The 24,995-nt window shown below is 32.5% G+C and overlaps 1 protein-coding gene across 2 annotated transcripts in view; it reads right to left on the bottom strand.

Annotated features, from left to right (window-relative positions):
* LOC105216434 (mitochondrial cardiolipin hydrolase) overlaps window positions 1-24,995 on the bottom strand; it is a 64,818-nt gene that overhangs the window by 4,909 nt on the left and 34,914 nt on the right. The window contains exon 4 of one of the 2 annotated variants that reach the window (XM_054230802.1): window positions 18,338-18,492. The exons of the other annotated variant lie outside the window; for it this stretch is intronic. The gene's annotated coding sequence lies outside the window, so the exon portion shown is untranslated. Of the gene's footprint in view, window positions 1-18,337; window positions 18,493-24,995 lie in introns of those variants that run through there. 2 annotated transcript variants of the gene reach the window in all.

Here is a 24,995-nt window from a genome sequence, read left to right as displayed (position 1 = left end):
TAAAGCTGGGACAAGTATTTTTTAAAAACATAAAATGGAATTGTCCTATTATTTTATAGTCCGTTAACCGCGATACATAATGCAACAACCATTACAAAGCTTTCATGTAGACGCTACGGTAGAAACGTACACAAGAGCTTTCTAGGCAAACAGAACAGTTGTAACTTGATGAAAGTTCTTCCCAGGGGTTGTGAAACCGAGCAAAAAATTAGTTATTCCACTGCGATAGACGTTTCTTTTGACAGGTTCTCCGGTTCTTCACTTTAGGACATAGCCAAATGAATTCGTCATCATTCATCCTATAGAATGGACTCTTTAAAGATTATATCATATCCGAAATATAGGAAATGAAAGATTTTACAGCTCAGAGCATATTAAAAATAAAAGAATGCCTTCGTTCCCACTACATTTAAATAGGTTTTAATGACGAAATATTGAACGACACAACGACAGTCATTACCCTCTAACCAAAACCATCGCAACAATCCCAACAGCTTAAACAGGTTCTACATACAACTTAAGAAGACACCTTACAAACTGTTGCAGATACTGCTTTCTCGTTTTAGAATTTCAATTATATGCTTTCGCATTTCTTTAATATATGTACAACAAATCTCCGTTAATTTCCAGCTGACGTAAGAAGTGACGCAATCACTACAATCTGCAAGCGTTTTACTTATTTTTCTTGTACCACAAGGAAGCCAACAAAGACGACTACGATCGTTTCCAACATTAAGTACACGGTGACATCAAGAGAGAATCTGCATATCAAGTACAAAAGAGTTTCTTGTTTCAACTTGATGCATATTGCATGAAATGAATGAATAAATATGACAGTAGCGGTCTAAAAGAGAGATGGTAATCACAAATGTCATATCCTCGTTGAAACTAAGTTTGTAGGTAAATGTATGGATGTGATAAGTCTGCCGGAACAAACTACTCAGACAGACAGAGTTGTATAAATACATTTAAATGTTAATCATTTGAGGAAGTGCAAATACAGACAGACGTGAAAAGTGAACAAACATTGACATACATATATGTATGGATATATATATGTATGTGCATATATATATGTATGGATATATATATGTATGTGCATGTAGATGACTAAGTAGTCTAAGAGGCCGATCGATCGGCAAGCTGCAAAAGAACAGTGCAGACTCGCAGTTGTTGCATAAAAAGATTGATGAAGACAACGCGGAGAAAGAATAAAAAGTGAATCTGAAGAAAGAGATAAGAGTTTATATGTATATATGTATGAGCAGCTAAAAAACAGGCTGTAAAAGTAGTACATTCATACATATTTACGTTGCAATGAAGGAGTGGAGTAAGTGCATGTAGTTTTTTGAAGCGTTTCAACGAGGAAACAAGGTCAATTATTTTGATGAGTCTTCAGTGTTGATAGGGCGCAAGAACAATGACCGACTGGCTCATTATGATGCTGTCGGCGACAAGGAGATGCGGCTGAAGATTTTCTTCACGGCAAAACGGTTGCTGGAACACCAGTACATACTATAAATAAATGAAGTTGCAACCCGCACTGGCTCTTAAGAGACGTTCTTATAGACTGTGTACACCGCCATACATATTCACACAGAAGTTATGTATTAAGTTTATTGCTGCTTGGCGCACAATTGTCATATCGAATACCAAGTGCAACATCTAGAGCACTTATCCGTTTAACTGCGCTGCCACATTACCATACTTATTACGTTCAGGAAGGAAGTGCTGAGGCGCAATAATAAGTACATACATATATATGTACTCGTATGTACACTTAGTTTTATGGAATCCGGAAATATGCGAAATAAAAATAAAAACGGAAAAAATCAATTAGGTTGAGAGGAATTAATTAATTCGCAACATTTATTCTTGATTCATAAAGACGCATGCCTTTCGTCAAATACTGACGCTATATTTTATAATGTATTCAAAACTGCTTTTATATTCAGTTGAAAGTTTATAGAAAATACATTAAATAATACACTCATTTTAAAATCAGGTTTGGGTCCATATCTCTGCAAGTACTTATGTACTCATCTTCATTGAATATAATCTTTTGAACTGATGACAACCATTCAAAGCAAATATTTCCGAATGTGAGCCTTTTGCTTTTCTAGCTATATTCCACCGATATTCTTACATTTTAATGTTGTTAATTGAAGGTTCTAGCAGGTGGTAGCATTCCTAAAATATTTTTTTTTTTCATTCCCTTATTTATTTTTTCCTTTACTAACATTTCTGTAACTGTATTCTGTAATCACCTAGAGAAAACTCCTTGTTCATAACTTAATAAAGTAAGATCTGATAAGCTGTAATAAGAGTAAACCATTTTGTTTTATACCGAATTCGGACACGGAGCTTTTATTTGCACAGTTTCAAAATTTCCCTCTAGAAGTCAAAGATCCTTTCGAAGAACTCTCACTTAAAGCAAATTAAATTTTTCCACTCTTTATTTTTATACTCTCGCAATAAAGTTGATAGAGAGTATTATAGTTTTGTTCACATAACGATTGTTTGTAACACCCAAAACTAAACGAGTTAGATATAGGGTTATATATACCAAAGTGATCAGGGTGAAGAGTGGAATTCAAATCCGAATGTCTGTCTGTCCGTCCGTCCGTCTGTGCAAGCTGTAACTTGAGTAAAAATTAAGATATCTTGATGAAACTTGGCACACTTATTTCTTGGCACCATAGGAAGGTTGCTTTCGAAAGTTTTTTGAGCAAAATCGGACCACTGCCATGCCCACAAAATGGCGAAAACCGAAAACACATAAAGTGCCATAACTAAGCCATAAATAAAGCTATGGAAATAAAATTTGGTAAGAAGGATCGCACTATGAAGGGGCATATTTGGATGTAATTATTTTAGGGAGGTGGGCGTGGCATGGCCTCCAAATAGGTTTTTTGTACATATCTCGCAAACCAATAGAGCTATATAAACCAAACTTTCTGCAGTCGTTTTTTTAGCCACTTCTTAATACAGTCCAAAAATGAAAGAAATCGGATAATAACCACGCCCACCTCCCATACAAAAGTTAGGTTGAAAATTACTATAAGAGGGTTAACTCACTAACGAAAAACGTCAAAAACACTAAATTTCACATAAGAAGCTGCACTCAAATATTTTTACAAAATGGAAAATTGGCGTGGCGTCTCCCACTTATGGGTCAAAAACCATATCTCAGGAACTACTTAACCGATTTCAATGAAACTTGGTTTGTAATAGTTTCCTTATATTCCAATGATATGTTGTGAAAATAGGCCAAATCGCTTCACAACCACGCCTACTTCCTATATACCAGAACTTTGAAGACGATCTGAATTGTTTACTTTACAATATATAAAGTAAGTACTAGTGAAGATATCGGTGCAGAACTTTGCACAAATACTATGTTAATAGTGTGGCAGCCCCATTCTAAAAATCGCCGAAATCGGACCATAGGTTTTTAAGGCCCCATATAGCGAACACGAGGACCTCGGTGCTTCTAACCTAATATTATGGTTTCCAACTTTCAATGGACTTTATACAATATATATGACGAATATGTGGGTCAAATTGTGTATTATACTCGTATAATATAAATAAAGTAAAATAAATAAATTGCGAGAGTATAAAATGTTCGGTTGCACCCGAATTAGCCTTTCCTTACTTGTTTTATTTATTTCTGACACTAGCACACTTAAAACGTAATTGGAAAATATTCAGACCAAAAAAAGCGAGCGTTGAAAAATCAAATCAAGAAATATTGATATTGTATACTCACTTTAGTGAAAAAAAAAATTAAAACATATTTAGCATACATATATGCTGCTCTTACTAATTAGCTTTCATGAAAACAATGAGGTGAAATAGATTGAAACAAAAGAGAAATAAACAAAAAAAAAAACGTTTTTTAGACAGTTTAAGCCAAATTAGTAGCTCATTAGCAAGTCACCGGGCCGGTGAATAAAATAAAGGAAAAGTGTCTGCGAAAGCCACTATTAGGCAAGTAAGGAACCGGGTAAGTTGTCTTCAAGCAACTGCAGATGGTCAAGATTAATGAATTGGAAAGGCACTAATGCTAATATCTATATTCAAATTATACGCAAAATTAGATTTTTTGCTTGACAAAACTAACATGCACACGCAAGAGTTTCAGTTTGTTAAGAGAACAGAACAAATAATAAACACAAGATGGAAAGAAACATACAGAGAAGTCGATAACCTACCAAAAACAATATTGTTTTGACAATGGTTTTGTTGTTGCGGTGGCAGCAAACTTTGAAAACAATTGTGAAGAATGCTATGGATTTAGCCGTAAAAAAATCCGGGTATGTTCCAGTTGGAACCGACTTTCATGGGAACGGAACAATATTATTCTGTAGTTGGACAGTTGGACAAGGCTTTCTATATCTGAAGACGTCCGGTAGTTAACATACATACTTCCTTTAAAGAGTTGCAGAGTTTCTGACAGAGAGCAATCTTAGAGAGATCAGGTGCAGGATTCTCTCTAATCAATGGTTATGTGTGCACAACGGTTCAAGGCATTATAACAATATGTGTTAAAGATCTATATAGATTATGTGGATATAGCAGTGCATTTCAGCATTACTGGGGTAATCCTAAAATTTTTCACGACAATTTCGCTATATTTGTACGGTATACTATTATATAATTATTATTATTATGTCAGACAGTGAGGACAGTGACCTTATAGCCTTTTCGCAAATGTATTAATTGATGAATTAACCGGTCTTTGATCGATTAAAGCTCTAATTTAGATTTAAAAGAAATTTCTTATTTTACTACATTAAATTAACTAGTTTCTCAATTATAATCTTAATGTGTTAAATTAATTTGGCTGTGCGAAAACGCAACCAAGTTGTAAATTGAGTCACTGAGTTTAGTGTTCATAGAAACTTTATTAAGCTTTTCATTTACAGCACTGAAGATTTATGGATTTTTCCTTTAATTACATTCATTAAGGATTCTAACGGAAATTTCAAAAAATTTGGCATTTAGTTAATTGAGTTGTATAGTAAATTTGGTGTCAATTAATTTGACAATTTTGTATAAAAACTTAAATTAAATTCTTTTATAAACTAATAATCCCTTCGATTTAACTAAATTTGGTTTCCTACAAATGAATTGCTGTTCACATTTAACGCTTGTCAGTAAAGGCAACTTAAAACTCTTGTCTATGAAGGAAAATTAAGATCTATAAAACATATACGTACAAACATCTACAAATCAATAAGACTAAAACTAAATGAAAAAAGTAACTAAACAAAGCCACACCGGAACAAAAAATCAAAACCGGCTGAAAGAAGAAAGCCACAAAGCTTCTTTTTTTGGCGCTTTACATGTGTGAGAATCTGATTTAAAAGCGTAGTAAAACAGCGAATAACCAAAATACCAAAGCAAATACAATTGTTTGGTTGCGGCAATTGACGGCGGCGAATAAAGCAATCAAAATAAAAGAGGAGATCGTAAAACATTACATTACTGACCCTGAACTTTGAGAAGTCAGCAAATGACTTGCGGCAGATCACAACAGCTTTATCGCTTCAAGACATCATGCACACATGTATGTGTGTGTGTGTATGTGATGTTCGTGCGCTTCAAATCTCACATTTCATTCTGTTTCATTATTTATTTATTTTATTTTTTAATATTCTTAAATACTTTACACACTCGCGCACTTATTCATTCACACATTCGTTTAGCTCGCACGCTTGCTGCCCGAAGACAAATGTAAGCTTTTTTCCTTCATCAAGATGATTATTGTTATTTTTATTGTTGTTGTTGCTTACAGCATTCCTTTCTATTTAACACATTCACCTCAAAGATGTGATTGTATTTAGAAGACTACTATAGGGGCATTAAGAATGAATATAAATGAGAGTGTAAGCAAGTTCCCGAAGTCTTCCGACATGGTCCAACCATATGTGCGAAGGGGAAACAATAATTTTTGCACAGAGCGCAGAGTAATAAATCCATTCACACCATTTCTGGAGCAGATTGCCCACTGACCTCACCGATCATGCCGCGTTCGATCAATTTATCGATTGTTGACGCATGAAACAATGGTTTCGGGTGGCCGCTGCGGTCGCCGCCAACACCGCAAGCTGCGTTGACCCGCACTGGGGCGTTTCACGCCACCACGATTTCACACCAAGCGCGTAGCCACAACCAACGGCATATATAGATTATGTTGACCACCATTGTGACCACATGTATGCGCTACAATCGGAGCATGGCATCCCATGCGTTCGCACAATCGAATTTCTTTACAAATTGTAATCTGCTGCTAATACTTTTTAGTGTTCCGTCATGTGGATGACTCAACGTTATTAGATTCGGCTAAATTAAAATTCATTTGTCATTGTGTTAATAAGTGAAGAAATGTTGTGTGCGAAAGGAAAGGAGGCGAAATTCGAATGTTTTGCTGGCAGCTGAAAGAAAGCTTTTGTGCTGATTTAAAATAAGATTCGAAGTGATTCTCGAATAGTGGTTATTGTGTTATTTTGTTAAATTTACCATTAATAAAGCCATAGAAGTGTAAGTGTGGCTAAAAGACTGTCTTACTTTTTAAAATGTGCTAAAATGTAAAATGAAAAGCTCAAAAAGCTCATATGTGCTTATGAAAATAATTGTCAATAAATATTTTTATGGATATGGATTACTATAAAGGAAAACATAGAAAACTATAAAACGAAATAGAAATTGATTTTTATTTATTTACAATCAAAGAGGTGATTATAACTAAAAGTTCTCTCATTGTTACACCATTGATCCTAGTCACTATAAAAACTCACTCGAATTGTGCTCAATGTTTTTATTAGCTTCAAATATAATCGTCCATAACCTCAATTTTATAGCTTGATTCTACATTTTAAATGTCTTCTGAATGACATCCATCCTGCTTATTCGATAGGTGATTGTTTATTGCAGCTTTGATTTCTTTATTGCCATAAATTGTTTTCAAATCTCAGCAATACGACATCGTTATTACAAACTTGGAAACTCACACCAGCTTTTGGAAGGACAATACTACTGCAGTTAATTTTTTACTTCTATTTCCTATTGTCTCTTTTAAATTACGACAGCAGTAGGGTTAGAACATGTTTTTATGATTTTATCCTTGATTATGTACTCAACCAAAAACCTTCCAAAACACCTTGATTTCGATCTTTCTGGTTGAATTTCTCTAAATTTTTAATGATGTCCAAAAAATATGCAAATTATAACGGGTGATCCAAGTAGAGATCATATTTTCAATCGCCTTTTTGACAGATCTCGCGTGAGTCGTGTCAAGCTGTCATGTTATTTTTGTTCGGACTACTGAGTGTACTATTCGCAACACTATCACCCATCTTGAAACCCACCATTCATTCATTGGATAATATTTATTCCAAATATACCACGTCTAACGGTTTGATGTGGTTTGTGAGCCGGTGGAATAATAATCGGTCCATATTTCTTCAAAAGTGATGCCGGTGAGAACGTAACCGTCAATGGCGACCGTTTTCGCGCCATGATAACCGACACTTTGATGTCTGAACTTGAGGCTCGTGATCTCTGACATTTGGTTTCAACAAGATGGCGCCAATTCTCACAAATCGCATCAATCAATGGATTTATTGAGAGAACACTTTGAAGAGCAGATAATTTGACGTTTTCACATCGTCATTCGGCCGTAACCAGTAGAAATATCCGTAGCCGCGGCGAAGATTTGAAAGAGATATTCTTTAAAATATAAATGACAATCACAATCACCATTAAATTAGATTTTTTTAAGCAGGGAATCTCGAAATTGAGTACCCTTTAATATGGAAAATTGGCATCAGAATGGTATTCAAAAAGCAATACGATGTTGATGTCCCAGTAAGCAAATCTGTAAAACTGCACAGAGCTGAGATCAATCACAAAAATAGGAATGCTAAGATTTTCATAAAAAGTGGTTCTTAGTAACTCAGAAATTAATAGCACATATTATAATTTCCAAAAACAAAATACAAGAAATATTTTAAAGTTAAGTTTTGTTTATTTTAATGCAGTCCTTATACATACTTGATATAATAAGCCCAACGAATATCTGTTTCCCAACCGATGAGAAGATTGAATCTACATAACTCTCGAAATTTTCATAGTCAAGAAGAGGCGTCGATATCTATTATTTTATTCTACGCACAAACTACTCAAACCAGCTGAAATTTCAAATTACGTTTATAGAGCAAGGCTATTTTGTCTCATATTTAATTTTAGATTTTATATACTTTGTTTATAAATTTAGTTATGGCAGATAATTAAACGTTCCGTTGGTTAGTGCTCCAAATTTCAAATTTAGGTGGACAAAGCAACTTTTTTGGTATTAAGAAATTAACCAAAAGTTGTAGGTGTAATTTCCTTTATCATTCCAGATAATTAATATTACGATTTAAAGACTTTTTGCGGCCAATCAACTTGCAATATCAATGCAGCAAACCACAGGAATTTATAAATTCATAATTAATACTATATGGTATGTATGTAAGTATATATAATATACAATAATGAGAACTATAAACTTAAATTGTTTTTATTTGTAACAAAAATGAACTTTCTAACCACAAAATCGTTTAAAATGTAAATAATATAAAAATATACTTTGTATTGCCGAAAAAACGATACATATGTATGTATATCGAAATGTGCTGTTAATTTGCACCGCTATGTTTGTACCCTCGTGTGCACTGCATCAAAACAATTTTAGCCGGCCGGCAAGTGATCACTGGGAACACCAGCACTTTGCAGCCGGTTTATTTTGGTGCATCTAATTTCTAAGCGCTTGCACCTGACCGCACCATGCGCTCTTCTAGCGTCCGCTGCCAGCGCACCGGGTTAAGAAAGGAATTAAAACAAAATAAAATGAAAAAAAAAATATAATCAAATCTTAATGCATACGAATTTAAAATAGCCGAATTTCGGCGCGAAGAAATGCAAAAATAAATCAAAATTGTAAATATTGGCAATTTACCAGCCGCCAAGTCCAACAACACCAACACCAATGACGCTCTGCGCGAATTTTGCATTTCATTTTATTTTATTTATTTTTCATTTTCATTACTTTTTTGTTGCTATTATTGTATTCAGCGAATTTTTAGCGCGAAATTAGTTCAGCAAAAAAAAATAAAACAAAAAATAAATTGAATGTGTGCGCACATTAAAAAAAAAAATTAAAAGAAAATGTTTGGCGGAGAAGGGTTACACGGGCGGTGGTTGTATAACACAGGGGGTAGCGCGCACACAAAAAAAATGCTAAAATTAAGTAAAATGTAAAATAAATAAACAATAGGTTTAGTATGACTAAAATTTGCCGAGTTTGTATTTAATTTTTTACGCAGTAGATTTATACAACAAAGTAAATTTCAACTGAAACAAGCAAAAGCAAGAAACCTGGGAATGGTCAATAATTTCAAAATGTGAGCAACATATCTACTCTAAATACATATATACTCCATATATACATATACTCCATATATATACATATATGTAAGTTCAAAGTATGCTATATTATGTGGCGTTGTGATAACAGTTGTACACATATATGTACATATAGATATATAAAATTTTAAAATAAAAATTTACATGAAATTTGTGCCGATTAAGCAAAGTTGCAAGCAAAAGCTGTGTTGATATAATTTGTGGTTTTAATTTCGTAAGAAAATATATATGTATATGTTACAATGGATATATAGCTACTCAGTTGACGCCAGTTCATATTGTCATATTTATTATTGAACCTCTGATGCTATTGAGACCCAGGGAGGCCTGTTGAAGCTATTACAAGATTTATTTGTTTGAGCGGGAAAACACAGAGGAAACCAGATATCAAAAAGTAATTTTATGGAAAATGTGGTTAAGTGGGAATTCTTTGGTAATTATAACACAAAACTTAATAATAATATATAATATGAGGATATTTATTTATTTTAAAGTAGACTGGGCTCTTATCAGAGATAGCGATAAAGCTAGGGAGAGAGAGATAGAAGAGAAATATGTAAATTCGAATCGCTATAAAAAGGATCTTTAAACAGACTCAATCGACTGTGCGGAGCCGGACTTTTATCCAGTCAACCCGACAACATTTTTCACAAAATTGTGTAAAGCCTTAACATAATATAGAAACACTGAGAAATAATTTTAATTAAATTAAATTTTGTTAATTTTATTTATTTTAAACATTATAAAGACTACGTGACATAGAGTGGTCCTAGGACCCATAATGCTTCATTTAGAAGCATTGCTTAGCTCACAAATGAAATTCAATTTGACTCTGGTGGACTTTTCGGTTCTCTGAAGCTGTGGGTTTATGTCATTACTTAATATTATTGAGAGATCCTATAACATCAGACCCAAACTACAAACTTTTGAAGTTTAAAGCAGAGAATGCGTTCTTTTCCTTAGATGAGATTTCTGACGATAGTTGGTAGGTGAGACTTTTGAGTTCCGTTAATTATGGTAGTATAAGTATCTAAGGCAAAGTAGTATAAGTCTCTCGAGTTGCCAATAGCTTTAGTAAATATTCAATAATTTGACTGCAATGACGATCTACAGTTGTAGAGCGTATGGAAAGGCATTGTAACCCTAGCAGTTTTTGAAATGACCAACACCATCACCCATCACCCATCTTGAGATCCAGCATTCATTATTGGATAATATTCGACCTAATAGGCCACGTTCAGCGCTCAGTGAAGAAAATATAGCAGCGAAGCTGAGAGTGTACACGAAGATCGTAGAGTGTAGATTCGTCGCCGTTCGTTGCAACTCGGACTGACGTATGGAACGACTTGGCGCATTTTCCTCGAGGATTTGGAAGCGTAGAAAATACAGATTGTGCAAGAACTGAAGCCGCTCGACCTTCCCAAACGCAACAATCAATGGATTTAATGAGAGAATTCTTCGGTGAGCCGGTCGATTGGCCCAAAGATCGTGTGATATCACATAGTTAGAATTTTTCCTGTGGGGATATGTAAAGTCTAAAGTATATGCGGTATATCCGTCTCGATTCAAGCCTTGGAGTAAAACATGACGCGCGTTGTTCGCCAGTTACTAGTCGAAATTCTCGAACGAATTATCGAAAATTGAACTCAACGGATGGACCATCTGAGACGTAACATTTGAAAGAGATCTTTAAAAAAAATAAATGCCAAACAATGTTCTTTCAAATGATAATAAACATTCCACATTAAATTTGAATTTTCTGTGTTTTGTTCTTTAAAAAAGGAATCTCGATATTGATCACTCTTCAAAAAATTTCTGCTTACTTAAAACGCACAAATTAGCAAACTAAAAACAAAAATTTGAATTATATATAGATAATGAAATAGGCAGCAAAATTATATTAAAACTTTTTAGCGATAAGTTAAAATATAAATTAATTTTATATACATACACACATATGTATGCTAGAAAGGCAAGAATTAGTTTTTATTCTATTGTATAAAAAGCCACATAAGCGCGCTCTCTTATCTAGTATTATTTTAAATTTAGTATAAGGCCACAAAAAATCAGGCGATAGAGTAGAGAAATTATAAAAAACTACTGATGAGGAAGAGGTATTTATTTATTATTTTTTTTTTTGCAAAACCACAAAGAAAATATTCGTCGAAAAGATTAGCAGCAGAGCGCTCGCATTTGTTTTTTAAATTTCACTAATAATTTAATTAAATATCATTTTTGTCTCACTAATGAAATTTATTACGCACGACATGTAGATAATTGCGAACTCGAAATCAGTCGTTTCCAATTTTTTGTCAACTTGTGGAAAATTCATAAATTCAAATTTATCGATGTTAAATTAAAACGAGTCGTTAAACTATTTCACAAAAAATTTTTATTTTTACACCTACACATATATATGTATGTATGTATGTATGTTTTAAACGGCTTACTAATTCCGTGTCTGATTATTTGGCGAAAATTTATGTGGCTTGTCTTGCTATAAATTTGATTTCCCATAAAAATATTTGCTGAAGATAATTTATAGTTTTTTGTATTAAAATGTATTGTGGTATTTGTATATAATAGTTTTTATTCGCAAAATCTAGATCTAGATATTAAGCCGAATTATCAGTCTGGTCTGAAGCGCCATTTTGTTCTTTTAAATGCATATTAGACCTCGAGCTTTAGAGATGATAGAATAAATGATGATAATGATAGAGGTGCAATATAAAAATGTAATAACAATTTAGGGGAGAAAAAATAGTGCTTATATTCTACTTTTATAATAAATGAACAAAATCTTCTATGTTAGCACATTATCTCCTGAGATCGTTTTTAAAAAGTTTACTTTGTGGAGTTTACCTGTAAGCTAATAAGATAATACTCTAAATACGATGTCGCAACTGAATTTTTCCCACAATTCATACTATTCACCTCTATCAATTATACAATACTTCAACAAAGTCATCTTATTGACCAAATTATATAATCATTACTTCTGATTTTAAGATCATCTGTACCAAGCGTCATGTATAGATCAATAATATAAACAGAAGATAAGTGCATATGTTTTCAGATGGGATCGACCTAACAGGTTCATCCGGAGATATATATCGAATATTCCCACATGAGATAAATCAAAGAGTGTCATAATACACCGATCGCACTTATGATCTGTAGTAAAAATAGTTCAACCTACGCATCACAAATGTTTTATACATTTGTCTAGCAGTTTTCCACAGTTTCCCTCGATCACTAATAATACGAGAATATGATTTCCAGAATCTCCATGTTTTCAGATAAGATCAACCCTTCCAACAAGGAAAGCAATGCAGAACATCAATATATCAAAGAATATGATTCTCGAAAGATATAATATATGTTCTAAGATGAGAACATTCAAATTGAATTTATTGGGATCAGCTTCAACAGTACATTTGTGCTTTAATTTTATCTTTAACTTTATTTTCGACAAAATCTTATAGGATATCATAAGATTCAAATAAGTATATGTAGTATATTGCTCTATAGTTCAACATAATTTCTTACGAGACCCCCGAGCACACATAACGCGCTGCGAAGAGGTTATACACGATACCGATCTGCTTCAATTATAATGTAAATAATAAATATATATTGATAACCTTTTCTCTAACACACTACATTTTTTAATATATATGTAGAAACATATATGCATAGGTACAAGTAGATTTATTACTTCTTAGACCTCATACATTTTTTGGGGGGATGGTTGCTCGATGTTTGATTTCTTTTTCTTTTTTTTTGACGACACTTGTTTATTTTTGGTTGGAATTTTTTCGTTTGTCCGTCAAACAAATGCAAAGGAGATCCGTCGATCTAGCGAGTCTTTGCCGTATATCTTATCGTAATCGTAGACTTTAAAACACATATTTACTCATACACAGCTATGTCTGTATGAATGTATGCAATAAATAGTGCAGTACAGTAGAGCACACTGAGTACAGGTGCAGTGTCTATGCTTGCGATGAGTGATGGATAGCAACTATATGTTGAAGCAATCCACCATTGCTATAGTTGGATTTTATCTGCTTTACTTTCTTCACTTTATTGCTCATTTGAACAAACATACGCGTATGTTTGTATGTAAGTTGGTACACAAAAACCCGAAATCTACCGAGGTGTTTATTATACCCCAATGTTTGCAAAGTGTGTTTGTTCAAAATGAAGTAGATCACTCTAATTCCTTAACTAAATTGCCATGTTTGAGTAAAAAAATTGGAGTTCAAATATTTAAGGTGTAAATTTATACAAGTTATTTACTTTATTTAAACATTTCATTTTCACGTTTTTGAAAAAAAAATCTTATCCAAATTTCTTTACTGTCTATGCCAACATTTACAGTAATGAGATAAATACAAAAGTCTCCGGCAGCATATGGACCACATAACTGTTGAGTGTAGAGACGATCTCAATGATGATTGCTCAAGCTGTTGCTGGTTTGTTAATTGTATAAGTAACTAGCATTAGTTACAGTAGATAATGTAAAGAGTGCTGGCACGTGTGGCATGGAAATTACAAGAAATGCATTTAGCACCAGCGAAAGTGCATTTAATTGAAAAAATAATAAAAATACGTGGAATGGATTGGACATATGTGTACATAACTACGATAAATGCACAACTTACATAAATAGGTAATTAATTACAAATGAGAAACCACGGAATTCAAGGAAAGGTTGCCAAACCAAAGTAACTCGTGATGCCATACTTCGCTCTTCATATAGATCATATTATGCTTTTATTCAGTATAATTATTACTGGTACCTTGAGTGGTGAATGAATAACCTTGAAGGTAATAGAAGTAACGTATAAGATGGAATATGGTTATTCAAAGAGTTCGACAAACAAAACTGCTATATAGATAATAGCGCCACCTAAACGCGTTCAAGGTTTTACATTCATACTGACGTGGCCTGATGGGCGGAACTTCCAAAGAGTATAACTCTTAGAATATTACTCGGATTGATATATTTCTGAATAATATTTTAAATATATTGCACTATTTAATAAGACAAAAAACAATTTTTTTGAAATTTTAAAATTTTGAAACCCACCCACCCTCTTAAGTAGAGAATAAAGGCTACCTTAGCAAATGAGAATTCCACGACATTCGTTTCGTACGTACTCTTTTCAACACCTTTTCATAACTACTACTAATTCGTAATGCTCTCACAAACGAAACTATTATATGCACAAATTTATAAAACTTTATTGCACTGACTTTTGTACTCGAACCGAACTAGTAACAACCATGGCAACTATTTGCTATGAACACATACTCACACGCTGGCATCCACATACATATGTATACGGTGTATACGACTACGGTATATAAATGTGTGTATGTAGATGCGTGTGGCGTATAAAAAAAAGATTATAAAACGTTGGAAAAGTTTACCTTTTCTTATTTGTATTAGAAAAGTAAATATTTAATTGAATAGTTATTGTATTAAAAGGCATGATTGCACATGGGTGTGTATTTACTTAGGTTTGAATGTGTGTACATGTGTATATACACCTATGTAGGGCATAACTTGCGAGGGCAGCGTTAAGAAAATAATTTCTATTTCATTGTCGAATTAACAGGCAAGGGATCAATGGACTTAGCAACAGGCATATGCGCTAAAGTAAACTACCGTAATTTGAATTAATTCTGAAGGCATACGAGTACATGTATAAGACCCTAATGAGAAATGAGTTACAGTTATAAATTGAGAAAAATTTTCCACTTTCACATTGCGTTGATCGATCGTTTTAAAAGCTTACGCCGCCTGAGAAACATACTCAGCTCATAGGAATGCGTAAGACGGAAGGAGTAATTGATCGCCTGATAGCATAAGCAATTGTTGTGGGATATTTTTGGTGCTTTAATTAGAAGTGTAATAAAAGTATAATGTTTTTTGAAAGCATTAATCATCCACCTTCTTCATGGACTTTCGACAACCTGAACAGCTCTATTGTAAGGTTCGAGATGAAGCAGTGCTTCTTTCCTTCTAAATTCGAAAATCGGTTATACATATAGGGATTATGCATTATGATTTCACTTGCATTCAATAGAATTTTGTTTCCGTGTTTAAATTTTGGGATAATCAGATATAAAATTTACTGTATATAAAGCCAGGTCCGTTCTGTTTGTGTGATCAATCCGATTTAACGACCCGACTAATACCATAACAAACTGAAGATTCTGCTAAGCAATTCGAAATCGAGTAAGACGATTATCTACATAAGCAACACAACTTCCTACAATGATCTGATAGGACCTGATTAAGACCGAAAGCTATTTGTCGGCAGTAGAAAGTAGAAGTAGAAAGGAATAAATAATTAAGAACCTATATGCATTTATGACAGCAATCGGTAGATATCAGAGTTTTCGAACATTTTTTATAGAGCGTCGCTACGATCCGACGAAAAAACGGTTGTTTGAATTAATAAGATTTAGGCGACTGAAAACAAGACCATAATTTCTTTTTCTAATATTTTTAGACTTGGTAAATAATCATATGGACTTGGTATATGTAAATATTATATGCGTAAACAATTTTCCACCGGGGAAGGTTCAAACATCCAACACAAAAATTTCAAACTTAACTGTAAGAACGTCGGCGGTGGTGACACAAATTTTACGGTAGTTTCAAGTGAAGTGATGATTATTTTGTTGCTACTTTATCAGCAATAATTTACTTATGAAGACTAAATTTATTATTTCTTTATTTATATTTTGTTTTATTTTATTTTTACTCGGAACTGATAACTTGCCATTGAGTATGTAAAATATGAAATATAATAGCGAAACTAAAAAATAGCGTTCTCATTCGGCTCAACAACACACTGGTTTTTATAAGGAAGTTTGCGGTTTCATTTAATACCAATTATTGAGATAACATGATGGCATATTTTAATCACCACGACTAAAAATTCCCTCTCAAGATAATAAGTACTTTATATATTTTAGTTCAGCGTTGGATAAAAAAGGGGTTTGTTTAGAGTGTTTAAAGGGTTAAACAACATATTCAAAAATAGGGGTAAAAGAGGAATGTAAAATTAAGATTAATATATAAGAATAAGGTATTAAAAAACTATTAAAAAACTAGGAATATAAGATCTTTCTATTTTAATCGAGATAGAGAAGTTCATCCATATATCTGCTAAGAGGATCTTTCTATCAACCCCCACAACAACCGGTTCTGTGATACCGGAATTGTCTTGGATTTTCTAATCCGACCAAGGGCTGTTATTTCGGCGATCCAGACCTGTTTGGATCGATAAGTTTTAGACTTAGGATCCTTCTATGCTTCAGTAAATAGCATATAAATTAGAACCCCTCTTTTAAAATCTATACCTCTGATTATTAAAAACCATTATGGTTCAGCTACTGAATATCATAATAAAGAGTTTGCATTTATGCGATATTTTCATTATTGAAATTTTCATTGAAACATCGGTTGCTATATTAAAATAGTCGCTCGAATAAATTATATGGAGTTTCATTGAAACTTAAATTCTTATATCAAAAAAATAAAACAAATAGCGTGAAAGTCTTATCAGAACTTCTACTCATAATTTCTAACAGTCAAAAGTGCTGTTGTGGCCTTTTTTTTAATAAATTTCTCACTATATTAGATTGGTTGTACCAATGCGCATAAATTAGCCTTTAATGATATAAAATCTTAACCTTGGACTCAAGTGTAGTAAAAAAGTAAATAAACGTAAACTTTTTGCAAAATTCAGGCGCCAATTTTATGAAACGCAAAACCCCTCTGGAAAGTGTCGAGTAAAACAGAAATAAATTAATAAAAGTTATAAAAAGTCGCGTCACCTACTGATATCAATTTTTTAAGAAGTATACTACGTTTGCTTGTAAAACAAAAATCACACATACCAAATTTGCTTTACGATAAGATAAGAGTGTGTATTGCGGCGTAAAAAGAGAACTACTTAAACGACTTTGAAACCAAGCGTAACATACTGTACAGAGGTATTATATGTTTTTCATAGATTTCAGTCAAGTGAAAAATAATTCTGATGTATAATCTATAATGTAATGTGGGTACGATCCCAAGTTTTTATTTAAGTCTTAATTTCTGGATATACTCAACTTTACAGAGATTTCTAATATTATTTCTATCCTTTAGTCCAACTAAGTATAATTTATGTTCTCTAAATTAAAGGGATAAAATACAGTACGGAACAAAAAAGTGAATTGGAACACTTTATCCTGATATTATGGCGGGAGAAAACGGGGATTAGGATAAGCTATCATTCCATATAATAAGAGTAGGTCTTATACAATATCTTAAGAAATGGATTCCGGAAAAGTTTGCATATTGAATATTTTCTGATTAACTTTCATATGACCTATTAAGAGAAACACGTCAGTGGATGCAAATATGAGAATTAATTAAATATGTAAATCTTAAACTTAATAGACAATACTTTCAAGAAATAAAAAACTTTCCAAAATCATACAAAAATTTATTTTTGTAACTACATCTCGAGTTGAGAATGATTTTAAAATGATGTGAAGAAGTTTTCTACAGGTCAAGTTCCAGCGGTAAGTTTCAAATAACAGTTATGCAGTTCGGTTCTACTCAATTTTTATGCTTCCTCACTTTCTTCATTACCACTTATACTTGCGTGGCGGCATGTTTCTCTTGTATTACTTAATATCAAACAAGGAAGTTATTTCATACAAATTTTCGCAATTTTTACTTAGTTGGTGGTCCCCTATATACTTGTTAGAATTCTACACTAACTATTGATGAAGAATATGGTATGTATATACATATAATATATAATATTAATACTCAATAAGCATTTAACGATTTAGTAATTATCATTGAAATCTGTGTCTGATTATAACATTGTATGTCATTACATTGTAAATTGTTTCAATTACCTTCATGTTTATCAAAATCGTTTATCTTGATTGATTACACATGTTTTGCATGAATATCTTAGTAATTTTTCAACTAACCTGAAAAGAAAAGAAAAACTAATTAATATAGTAATTATTAAGGGCTTGTGAGTAATGATAAGTAATTAATATGTAATGTAAAGTTGTAGAGGTGGTTTAATTAAATTTTGCAATGTACATATGGAAAGATATCTCTCAAAAATGCATCTGCTATTCTGAGGGAGATCCTAACTTGAACAGACAAATAATTTTAGCTGTAATTACCAAATATATGTGTTTATTAAACTCTACATACAAACATTCTTCACTAAGATTCAGATTAGTTTGTTATGATTTGGTGGATTTATATACTACATGATCAAGTAAGTAATGTTATTATCATAAACTTTCTCTGTTGGATCACACTTTCTAGGAAGCATTATTCTTTGCAAATTATAAATCGGGATCGCATTATCCATAGAGACTTCAAGTATCTATAGAGAGGAAGTCCTTAATTCTTTCTCCGAGTCACGAACTATTAATATCAAAATTCACTAGGAATCTTTTACTGTTTGGAATACATTTTTACTAGTTCCACTTCGTTAGATGACTGTGGAAACAGTCTCAATGAGAGACAATCAAAATCAGAACCTTATTTCATCCTTAAAAGTCTGCTGAGTAACTAACCTATTTATGTTCTTATTTATTGATTTTAAATGTTTCAAAGAAGTTAGAGGACGAGCTCGGGCAAAGCATAAATAAGAAACTATGTTGGAGGTGGAGAATTTGTATGAAATAAAAATGGTACCTATTGAGGCATATTAGGGATTTTCTTCTTTTTGTTGTTACTGTTAGCTTCTTGATGCTTCAGTAACAATCTCTTATCGGTCAGGTAATGTTTTATAGATAATAATAAATATTTACCCTCCATTATATGTGTGGGAATTCTATCATTTTGGTTTTATGTGACCCCATTGCTTATCCAGGCAACAACTTGAGACACTTACTGACTTATTTGAGCATGTAAAAATAGTAACTTGATTATAAAATAAAACAGCTTAGAGTCACGAATCCGATGGCGCCCGCATCTAATGCTCATGAAACACTGTGTTTATAAAATTATATCAAATCTACACTACATTACCGTATAATATTCAGCACTATATATGTATGTAAGGTGACCTCATTATTGCCATAGGTTATCATATTTTACTATGCCACATTAGTAATTGTTGTGGGAAATAAAAACTTAATGACGCATTCTCGACTGCAAAGTTTCTAGGGTTTATATGTAACACGTTTTCGTAATTTTCGCATGCAACTCACACCTAATGAAATCAATATTTATGGAGTAAAATAGCAAAAACTACTGCAAATTTTGTAAACAAATCTGCGTAAACATTTGCTTGGATCAAGGTGAGGTGCGTCTACTTGTGGCATATAAACACTATTTACAATTGAAATATGTATAACGGTACTAATAAAATGAAAACCAAATAATCAGCGCTTCCTGATGAAAAACAAATGAAATGTTGTGGCTCTTTTGCATATGATTTTCGGTTTAAAAGTCTCATTGAGACTATAAAATTTAGACACATTATCGAAAAAAATATTTTATAAATATCAACAAGCATTTATGAGGAATTGTAAATCTCAAGTTGCTAAAAAGTCTTTACGAGATTTAAGAAGCATGTATTCGATCTTAAAAATGGACGAGTCGACGTGTTTCGGAAACTAAACTAAACACCTGAATGAGCACTGCAAAAACTTCACGATTTCCTATTAAGATTCGAGGTTTCGAATTAATCGCCGTTGCATGAAGGAACAGAAAGAAAGGAGTTCATAGATCGAGTTTAGCTCCTTTAATTCTTTAATGTAATCAAAAAATTTCAAAAATTTTGTTTTTGTTGATATGATGAAAACATCACATCTGGGAGAACTACCGAATAATACGTTGAGGAGCGGAAGCAACATTGTTTTTAAAGGAGTAATATTGACAAAAATTTGAGGATGGGATTTAGATCGAAATGAAATTGGTAGGGGTTACTCCACTTTACGATTTTGAAAGAAAATTTAACTTCTTTTTAGACATTTGAAAAACATAACATGACAACAAGACATGGAAAACATTTTAAAGATGTACATGAATTTCACGGCTTTAAAAAGTCTATAACTCTAGAATATTGCCCTAAAAGATTTGTCGAGTGATAGCTTTGCAGTCTGAACAAGTTGCGCGATTTGGGGATACTCTATTGTCACTGACATCTTTCAACGATTTTTTTTCAAAAAACTGTGTTTTCAAAGTCGGTTGCCAATCATTCTCGAGAACTACTTAAACGATTTTGATGATTTTTTTCGTCGTTCTCTCTGTCCGAATCCATTTTTTTTTTGTCTTAACTAAACACCTTTTTTTCGGACGAAATATAACCCTTTAAAGTATCTGTTTTTCAATCCCGTTGGCGCGTTCGGGGTGGTTGTAAAAATTTAAGCGAGTCAGGGTCGTATAACCTATTGTAACCTCTTAAAATATAATAGAGTGTTTCGATTTCAAAGAAACGATTTTTGTTCCGGTAAATTACACTGTCGAAAATGATTAAACTTAAACAAAATAAATATTTAAAGTTATCTAACAAGGCGAGTTCTTCAAGCGTTATAGAGCTTTTGAGGTGAAACCGTCTAATTCAATGATCCACATTATTACGCTATGTAGATCAATGAGTACATAATACAGACTTTAAGTTACAAAGAAGGTCGATTCTAATGCCAAAAGAATTAATGAATACATTTTTATCACCATATCTGATATATACCCCTCTATGTGTGTATGTAACAATGATTTGAAGGTTGATTTATATATTTACATTGTAAATATTGCAGTGGCAATCATAAAACGCCAACAGTTCCTGGTATTGCGAATATTTACGATAGGATTTACAGATAATTGTTTATAATAATGTGTAAGGCATGTGCTGCCATAGTAGGTGCCATCGTCTGGCACATTGTAGGTTAACAATAAATCGATTGAGGTTAAACTAATAGTGGAAATCAGGAATAAAATGTGTGGCGCATATAAATATAGATACATATATCTATGTATATATAGAAAATACCAAGCGTAGTTGCGCAGTTAAGTACACCTGGAATTTACAAGTAAACGTAGAATCTTAACACCGATCAGTAAAAAGGTATGAAGCAAATGGAAAATTTTACAGAAATAAAATAAACATTACCACTCAACTCATTAGTGGATCAATAAGAACTAGTTTCACAACACAACTGATTAAATAATATGTGTTCGTAATATTGAAAGTAAAGAAAATTAAAAAACACACCAGCACAAGTGTATCGAATTCCATGGTGTCATAGCTGGAAAAAAGCTACAACTATATGTGTCCACTTGTTAAACGCTACTAATGTGAGATTTATTCAAATTACCAATAAAAGTACCTGTTACGCTGCCAATAACAACGATGCGATGCGAAGGAAAGGCGACAAACGAAGAGGAAGATAAGGTATAAAGTCAAAAAACAATTTATGTTGGAGAGAGAGCGCTCCAGCGCTGGCCAGCTTCTTCAGCAGGCGTTGTAAAAGACAATGTAGATTTGTGTGCGTGTGTGCTTAAATGAGCTCAACAGCGCACAGGCTCCACTAATAGACAAACTGAACTAACGAAATTTTTTTTTAAATTATGCATAAATATAAGTAGATACTATATATATTTGTATGTATGTATGTATGTGTGTGAGTGTGTATATGCTAATGTTCGTAATGAAAACACCGAAAAGCGATCACAATCGCAATATTTACCTGCGCATTTATAGAAATCACTTCAAAATATGCCGACATAGCTCCCAATATACATATAGACATCGGTATTTACATAGCTACATGAAAACATACACACCTACATAGACACTTCATACACATAAATACATACACACATATATAACACCAAATCTAAAGTGCTGAACGCTAAGTATCTCCGGTTTTACACTGGGCCAGCGTCGCCAAGCCAAAGTTTATGCGCACACACACACACACAGGCAGACTACAGACAGCCATTAATATGTAAATAAATATGTTTATAGATATATCAGCATAACAAAATAATGAATGAGTTGCTTAATACATTTTTAAGAAATATTTAAATATATTATTAATCACGCGTGTTTGTATGTATTATGTGAGTACAGTAAGCACTGGTTAAGTACCATAAATGCGTAATTTAGAGACTAGTGTGAAGGCATGCTAATTAATAAGCACAAAATTAAGGGACACCATATTTAGAAAAAAAGCTTAGTCTTTAATAACTGTACTTTTTATATAACGCTTCCAAAAAATGTATAGTAAAGTAAAAAGATATAATATATATAATTTATAATTTAGCAATTAACACATTGTATTCAATTTATCTTATAATAAAGCAATTTAATTGTCAAATTGGTATTCAATTGAAAATTAGTAAATGTAAAAGTTCTCAACAAAAATGAGAGTAATTAATTTAAAAAAAAAAATGAAAATCAATTTCACCTTAATTGTATTAAATTTACCTTGTAATAGAGCAATAAATTAATTGTCAAATTAGTATTCAATTAAAAATTCGTAAATGTCAAAGACCTCCGGAAAAATAAGAGCAAATAAGTTAATCCAAAGAATTTAATCTTAATTGTATTTAATTTATTCAATTGAAATTGATATTCAATTGAAAATTAATAAAACTAAAATTCCTCAATCAAAAATGAGAGCTCTCTAAATGAAATCTCTTTAATAAATTGATACATGTATGTAAAATGTTCCTGTAAGGCATTATTGAGAAAAGAAAATACTTTAAAGTTAATTGTGCTTAATTTACGCTAAAGTAGAGCAATTAACTAATTGAACAATTAGTGTATAACTGCAAATTTATTAATATAATGGATGGCAAATCTGTAAGTAACTAATATGAAATGAAATAATCCCTTTAGTGAGTAAAATAAATCAAAAGAAATGCCAAAAAGACAAAATGTTTAATTGTAATAGCGTTTTTAGACAGGCGCTAATTGATCAATTAAGCGGCCTCTGCTCGATTAAAACGCTTATTAAGATCGATTTACCATACAAAATAAAAGCTGCCATCGATTGGTCACTTCTCTGCTCGCTATCTTTGGGCGCTGCTCGCCTGTCAAAAATTTTACATGTGAAAGCAGCAACAAAGATATCTAGTTGAATTCGTGCTGGAGTGTATGCGAATACCTCATTAAAATTTCAATAGTCGCTTGCTGAGTGCTACCAAGTTTTGTTTTACTCATTTTAGAACCATTTTACTATTGTGAACGGCTCAAAGGACAAATTACTGTCAAAATAATACAAATTGTTATACACAAATTTGAAATTGAAAAGTGCAGGCGAAGATAAACCGTTAGTATGTTGGTATTGAGTTTATTGAATAAAAAACTTTAATAAAAATTAAATTTGTTGCAGAAAACGTTAGGCATAGACGGTGGTTGAAGATTTCAGTGCGACCAAGTATATACAATTCGATTTCAGTGCTGCCAGTTTGTACGAAAATTTGGAAAGTTTGTTCGATTGGCTTGTCTATAGCAGTTAGCCAATCGATGACAGCAAAAATCTACATTTATTTTTAGTTGAATTTTAATCGACTTGAAAATCAAATGCAACTCGGCAACAAAGACGTACGATGCCTGCGATTAGCTAAATTTCTTGATAAAAAAGCTAGGGCTAGCTCGCTGCTAAAAATATTAATCAGCTGATGAAACTTACCAACTTTTTATGAAAGGCAAAAACAAAAATGTATCGGTTAACGAGTATACGGCAGTATAAAAAGCAAATAAGGGTTTCTCAATAAAAATTTTAAATTAAAAATAAATCAATTAATTTGGCTGTCTAAAAAAGCTATAATGTGCCAAAGTTGCAATTTAGATCGATCTTTGGTGTTTGTACTTTACAAATGATCTAAATTGACCGAAAAAGCTCAACATTCCTATTGTAAACTTTTCGAGGTTAAGGTCATCATATAAAATTTTATATATCCACGTAACACTGTGTGTCGAGTTGAGGTATTCGAAATAATCATAATGAAGTTGAAACAAAAGTTGTACGGGGCATTGAACTGCATCAATTAGTAACAACTTTTTCGATAGTTCAAAAATTCATTTCAACTAATAACATGACTAAACATACACACACACACACACACACGCACATTTACAACCGTATTGGTTCAATTTATTATAATATTCATTCAGTTAAGCTAAAGTTTATTATAGTATTCATAAAACTACCAACATTTTGACAGGTGAAAAAGTTTTTAATTGCCATTTAAAACCGGTAAGGAAGCGAGAATTTTTAAAACGTAGTTAAAACAAACGAGTGCCAAAATTTTGAGTTGAACTGAAGTGTGGAAATTTGTAAATATTTGCATAGTAAGCAACCGGATAGATAGTGGCCACTTACTCGGATACGGTATGGAGAGAATTTGCATTTTGACCTAAAGGAATGGTAGAAGATTTTTAAAACCACCAACTTTTGATAAACATGAAAATGAAGTTTTGAATATTTTTTTTTATTTTATTTACTTTGGCTTG

Source organism: Zeugodacus cucurbitae, chromosome 5, assembly GCF_028554725.1.
Source record: "Zeugodacus cucurbitae isolate PBARC_wt_2022May chromosome 5, idZeuCucr1.2, whole genome shotgun sequence".
NCBI classification, from domain to species: domain Eukaryota; kingdom Metazoa; phylum Arthropoda; class Insecta; order Diptera; family Tephritidae; genus Zeugodacus; species Zeugodacus cucurbitae.
Note: the sequence above shows the minus strand (reverse complement) of the source record. Positions and strands in the feature narration are given on the sequence as shown.